We start from the raw sequence: 6,125 nt of genomic DNA, 5'->3' as shown, positions 1-6,125 counted from the left end.
TGCTATGTCTTAGTTGCAGCATGTGACTCAGTTTTACCACGTGAACTCAGTTTCACCACTTGGGTTCTAGTTCCCTGTCCAGGGATCGAACCCAGGCCCCCTGCATTGGGAGCTCGGAGTCTTAGCCACTGGACCAGGGAAGTCCCCAAAAGAGCTGCTCTTAATGGTGGGGAGACCCACAGAACCACAGATTCCTGGGTCACACAGAGAACAACAGAGAGACACGTGAACAGACACCTCGTACATAGTCACACATTCACGGGCACTCACAGCTCTTCAGACACCCAGAGTCATTCACGGACACACACATGTGCATACACGGTCACAGACATTTGCACACGCACTCACTCAGACACCCATGGAAACACGGATGCCCAAATGCACAGTGTCCGACCTGAGTGTTCCCAGAAGTACAGAGGCACTCACGCACACGGAGACACAGAGTCAGACATAGGCGCAGCCTCACGTTGTCACTCCAGACTTAATACACACTCACGGCGGCACGTGTGAGCCTGGGAACAGAAGCGTGTAGACTTGCACGCTCACAGTCACACACAGGCACACGTGTACTTACACAGACACAGATACCAGTGAATATGCACACACACACCGGCATCGCTCCTCCCCACCTCCATGACCATGCCTCCTACAGCAGGAGGGATTAAGGTGAGACAACAGGAGAAGCCTGCCCTCCCCACCCAATAGGACTCTCTACATCCCTCACTACTGGTCCTCCCCACCAAGCTCTCAGCCTGGAAACTCCCTGGATTTCCCGGTGGGTCAGCCAACCAGAACCGGCTCAGACCTCCCAACCCAGCGGCCCTGTCACACTCTCTCCACGGCCCTGGCCAGCGCTCCTCTGATCCTCCACGGCCTAGAAGCTGCCCACTCTCTCCCAGGGAGCCCATCCTAACTCCAGACCTCTCCAGCCGTTCCTGGACATGGAGTCCTTGGACCTCAGGGTCTCACGACAGCCGGGCTTGGGCGTTCCTTGCAAGTGTTCTCAGGTTCTTCCATACCTGTGGACTGAGACTTGAAACATCTGGGAAGTGGCAGGTTCAGTCTTGGGAACTTACTTTGGGAAGACAAGTGTAACTCACATGAACGCAAGCAGACAGGGAATTCCTTGGCAGTCCAGAGATTAGGACTCTGCGCGTCCACTGCCAAGGGCCTGGGTTCGATCCCTGGTCAGAGAACTGAGATCCCACCTGCCTCAAGGTGTGACCAAAAATAAATAAATGAATAATTAAAAAAAAATTTTTTTTAAGCTCACATTCTCTTCAAAATTAAAAACCCAAGTAGACAGAAGATGGCCAGTGTTGAGATGGGGTGCAAGGAAGGGGGCCCCTCTTTTATCACACTGGGACTCCCAAGAGTAGAAATATAGCTCCTCCTTCTCTCCTGTAACACCAGACTGCCACATGGCAGACAGTGGCCAGAGAGATTTCCCTCCCTGAGACAGTCAGGCTCAAAGAGGCCCAGCCCCGGGCAGAGCTCAGCAGTAGACAGTGAACCAGTTCTAACCTCTAGTCTCCCGAGACACACAGTTCCTCTGGCCCCTGTCCATTTAAACACCCAGCTACCACAGCCCGTCCAGGCCAGAGCCCAGCTCAGCTCTATCTGCAGGGCCTGAAATGAGAATGTTGGAGTGTATGGGCCAAACCTCCAGATGGAAGCAGCTTCCAAGGGGGGAAGAGCTGACCCTGCAGAAGCTAGATTTGAGAATAGGCACCAGGACAGAATTCTGGGTCTAGGGGAGAACTCTGAGGGGCTCCTGTGATGAGAAAAGGAGAGGATGAGTCTGTCCGGAGGCTGAGAAGGAGAAGAATGACCTTACAAATCCCCTTTCAGTCCAAGTGTTCTGGAATTCCAGAGGCTTCTGGTTCAACTCCCAGATTGCATGGGATGAAGAAGCAGTGCTTCCCAAAGGAAAGAGGGAGCCAGGGCCCCCGCCCATTCCTGGGGCACAGGTGGATGCTGTCTCAGAAAGGGAGGAATTTCATCTCACCCATCATAGTCTCAGTGTGGGAAGGTGAAAACCAGTCTCTTCTGCCATCCCACCAGAGGCTCCCTGGAACCCTTGGCCCCTAAATTCACTTGCCTTTTCCTGATTATTAATGATGTTGAAAATTTTTCATGTGTTTGTTAGCCACTTGTATTTTATCTGTGAATTGCTTATTCATGTCCTTTGTCCACTTTCCTGTGAGACTGTCTTTCTTATTTATTTATGTATTATGGATATTAACCATTTGTTATATATATTACGCCACTTTCTTCTAGGCTGTTTTTTGTCTTTCAACTTTGTTTATGGAATATTTTGCTCTAATAAAATATTTAGTTTTTTATGTAATCAACTAACACGTTACTTTATGTTTTCTGGATTTGATGTCATGCTTTAAAAATGTATTCTCCATTCCATAATTATAAAAATGTTTCCTAGATTTTTCTATTGATCTGTATGCTTTTCATTTTACATAAGATCATTAATTCATCAGGCACTTCCCTGTGGCTCAGACAGTAAAGAATCTGCCTGCAATGTGGGAGACCCAGGTTCAATCCCTGGGTTGGGAAGATCCCTGGAAAAGAGAATGGCAACCCACTCCAGTATTCTTGCCTGGAGAATCTCCATGGGCAGAGGAACCTGGCAGGCTACACTCAATGGGGTCACAAAGAGTCGGACACGACTGAGCAACTAAGCACAGTCATTAATTCATCTGGATTTTTTTATGTGTAGCATGAAGTAAGATTTAACTTTATTTCTTTAAAATGGAAAACTCCCAAGTTCCCAAGTATCCCAAGCTCACTTATTGGATTTTCATACTTCACTACTGCTTTAAAACTCTTATTATCATATACCAAATTCTTACAAATGCCTACGTTTATCCTGGACTCTGTTATCTTCCATTAATTTTTTTGTTAATTTGTACCAAGATCACACTGTTTTAATTGCAGAAGCATTATTGAACATCTTGAAATCTAGCAAGACAAGGTCCCTCTATTAGTCTTCTTTTTCAAAAACTTCTAAGCTATTTAGTTCAGTTCAGTTGCTCAGTTGTGTCTGACTCTTTGAGACCCCATGAATTGCAGCACGCCAGGCCTCCCTGTCCATCGCCAACTCCCAGAGTTCACCCAAACTCATGTCCATCGAGTTGGTGATGCCATCCAACCATCTCATCCTCTGTCGTCCCCTTCTCCTCCTGCCCCCAATCCCTCCCAGCATCAGAGTTTTTTCCAATGAGTCAACTCTTCGCATGAGGTGGCCAAAGTATTGGAGTTTCAGCTTTAGCATCAGTCCTTCCAATGAACACCCAGGACTGATCTCCTTAAGCTATTACCATGTGTTTATTCTTTCCCAAACTTTTAAATCAACTTTTTGGGAATTCCCTGGCAGTCCAATGGTTGGGATTCAGCACTATCACTTCCAGGACCCAGGTTCGATCCCTGGCTGGGGACCTAAGATCCCACAGACCCATAAAAAGAACCAAAAAACAGCTTGTCAAGTTTGAGGGAGTGGGGAATTAGACTTTTGATTTAAATTACATGTAGTTTATACATTATTTAGAACAGAATGGACATCTTAGTTTATACATTATTTAGAACAGAATGGACATCTTTACAGTATTATATTGAACTTTCCAATTCAGGAACATGATATGGCTTTATATTTATTCAGAATTTATGTCTATCAGTTAAGTTCTATTGTTTCTTCATGTAGATTTTTATAGATTTTTTTATTAAGTGCATTCCTGGGTATTTGGTAATGTCGCTATTGTGAATTGGATCTTTTGTCTTCTTATACTTTACAAGGATAGTATGGTTATTTTAGTTGTATAGAAATGGCTTAGATTTTTCTATATATATGCTTAACATTTATTCTGCTGACTTGCTAAATTCTCTCACTAGTTCTAATAGTTTTTTAGGTAATTCTCTTGACTTTCCTAGGTAAACAATCACACCATTTGTAATTCTTGAAGATTTTGCCTCTTTCCTTCTCATATTTATGTCCCCCCTCCTTTTTTTTGACTGCACCACATGGCATGTGGGACTCTAGTTCCCCAACCAGAGATCAAACCTGCACCCTTTGCACTGGAAGTACAGAATCTTAACCACTGGACCACCAGGGAGGTCCCCCTTGTTTCTTTTTCTTATCTGATTGCACTGGTTAGGGCCTTCTGAATAATGTTGATTTGATAGCAATGATAGCAGCCTCTAATTTACAACTTTTACTCTGAGCTCTCTGAGCCCAGCATATCCATAAGGAAATACCTGTGAGTCTAGAAAACAATTAGCCCTGTAGACATCAGATAGGAGCAATAAACAAACACATGAGAAGGTCCTGACAGCTGCCCTTTCACTGTGAAACTTCACTGGTTATCAGGTTAAGGGAGCAGAGCTTTTATTACTAATTGGAGTCCCAGAGAAAGGTGAATTGAGTCAGGGCTCTAGTTCTAGCCCCAGAACATAATTTCTGTACCCAAGTGGGCAAGCCAGCACATCCTCATTTCCTACCAGCACCACTGGGCTTGATAAATAGAAAGGGGGCACGTGTCTACTGAGCATCTGCTGTATACCAGGGATTGTGTTGGGAACTTTAAACATAATCTCTTTATTCCACAACAACTCTTTGGGTGAATCATATCATTCCTTTGTTAATAGATAAGGAAACTGAGGCTCAGAGTGGGAAGTATGGAAGATGACATAGCTGACCTCATTCACAAAAGAGTTCATCATCGTTGGCCTCAGCACCCTTTTTTTGAGATGGATATTCCCTGCCATTCCCTGTCTAGGTCTAGACTTCCTAGACCAAGAAGTCTCCAAATGTTTTAGTCTACTCCACGCTGATACCAGATGAACACAGGGACCCCCCAACCAAGGTTGGCATTACTTCCTTCTGTGGAATGAGATAGAGTATGGAGGGAAGAGCTGACCTGTCTACACTCTCAGGTCAGAAGCCAAACCCCAGGCTTTTCTGGGCATTCCACATCTACAAACCTGGAGCCTAGAGTTCTAGGAAGAGATACAAGTGGGCTTAGAGGCCAGAACAAGGGGGTTGGGGAAGGTGGGAAAGAATGGCCAGGGACAGGAGACAGGGGTGGGGCAAAGAAGATGAAAAAGGAGCAGTGAGTAGGAGGTGGGGACAGGGTCTGGGCAGGCAGCCAGGGAGAGGCCCCAGGCCTGAGTCCCGGCAAGAGCATTGGGGGACAAATTTCCAGGCCTCTCCACCTCCAGGGTGGACTCTGAGGGGCCAGAACCAGAGCCACAACCACATAAATATCTGTTTCCATCATCCAGGCCATAAAGAGTGGCCATGGGATCACGACGCAGAACAGGGGCCCCCGTCTCCACCTGCTCAGACACACAGATACATACACAGGGCAGGATTGCTGACCCAGACCAGAGATGTGTGCACAGACACGAGGGTGTAACCACACAGGTGACACACAAGAGGACACAGGCTTGCATACAGGGACACAGATCCACACACGGATGTGCGGAAAGACGTAGGCGCAGATGCACACCAGCCCGGGAGACAGACGTGCAAACACACGGAGACACTCACATGCCCACAAACACACAGAGGAAGTCAAGGACACATGTACACGTGGGTGCACACACCCCCACACACAAGGAGACACGCTGAAGGTGTCAGAGGGACTGTAGAGAGACAGGCAGAGGGGCCAGACCTCACAGACAGATAGTCCCCAGCAAACCTATGCTTATGCCTGGCCCTTGGAGGGTCATGACTATAGCCTGTCCATGGCAGTCCTGAGAACCCCAAGCCACCACTCAGAACTGCCCCCCAGACCCCCCTTGCTGGCTCCATGAACATACACGCGGTGGCCCAGCTCTCCTGACACACGTGTGCATGTCCCAACAGGCCTGGGCCCCACCCATAGGGGCTGACATCCCCGTGCTGGGGTGCAGGTAGGGGCCACAGGACAGCCCCCTCCCTCACAAGCCACAGGCTGTGCCTGCTGGCAGAGACAGGGGGCCCAGGCTGGTCCAGGAGGAGGGAGGGGTTTGGGGGGGCCAGGGCGTGGCTGGGGCGGGCTCAGGAGCCGGTACCTGTCAAACAAGAGCCAAGGAGCAAACTAGCTTCTTAGTCACCTTGCTCTTCTCCCCGT

This window comes from Bos grunniens, chromosome 19 (genome assembly GCF_055505025.1).
Source record: "Bos grunniens cultivar Pamir isolate PY7600 chromosome 19, Bosgru_T2T1.0, whole genome shotgun sequence".
Taxonomy (NCBI): Eukaryota; Metazoa; Chordata; class Mammalia; order Artiodactyla; family Bovidae; genus Bos; species Bos grunniens.
This window is presented reverse-complemented; position numbering follows the sequence as displayed.